The sequence below is a fragment of the Penaeus monodon genome, chromosome 27 (genome assembly GCF_015228065.2).
Source record: "Penaeus monodon isolate SGIC_2016 chromosome 27, NSTDA_Pmon_1, whole genome shotgun sequence".
NCBI classification, from domain to species: Eukaryota; Metazoa; Arthropoda; class Malacostraca; order Decapoda; family Penaeidae; genus Penaeus; species Penaeus monodon.
In genome coordinates, this window is record NC_051412.1 from 36,650,652 (window position 1) to 36,651,266 (window position 615).

The 615-nt window shown below is 30.6% G+C and overlaps 1 protein-coding gene across 1 annotated transcript in view; it reads right to left on the reverse strand.

Annotated features, from left to right (window-relative positions):
- Positions 1-615, reverse strand: part of LOC119590823 (protein fuzzy homolog) — a gene marked incomplete in the record, with an annotated part of 14,228 nt that overhangs the window by 5,350 nt on the left and 8,263 nt on the right.

Genomic DNA, 615 nt, shown 5'->3' on the forward strand with positions numbered 1-615 from the left:
CCACTGCTCTATACCCTTTCCCAGCACCACCCACTATATCACCTGCTCCTTTCCCATATTACTTTTGGAATTATGATGGATACATGATTTTTGTATTATACATTTGTTATTACTCTTTGTAAGTTTTTCCCCTTTTTAACCCATACAAAAAGTTATTGACATACCATGAATGATGATTACCATTTTATTTTTGGCTGAAGGCTAAATGGCTGAGGATTAGTCCTTTAGGAGTTAATCAGAAAACTACAAATTCTAACGAAGTGGCCAAAAATTATTAATGACTGGGAAAAACAGTTAATTAATTTTCATGATAAAAAAAATCACATCATCTCCACTGAGCAGATTAATATACATGCAACTATATTGATTGATTTAAATTTTTGAAGTCTACTGAGAAGATCACCTACTACAACTGTATATTCAAGTATATACAGTACATGATCAGAAATTACATACTACTACTGATTGCATGGCTAGATTAACATATCAATTTATAATTTTTTTTTTAACATTTTTAAACTAATCGTGAAATCCACTACAGAACACATGAAAAATTTTACATTATATGAGAATTTCAATGTCTTCTGCAACCACTGTTGCCAGTAACTGTTACAT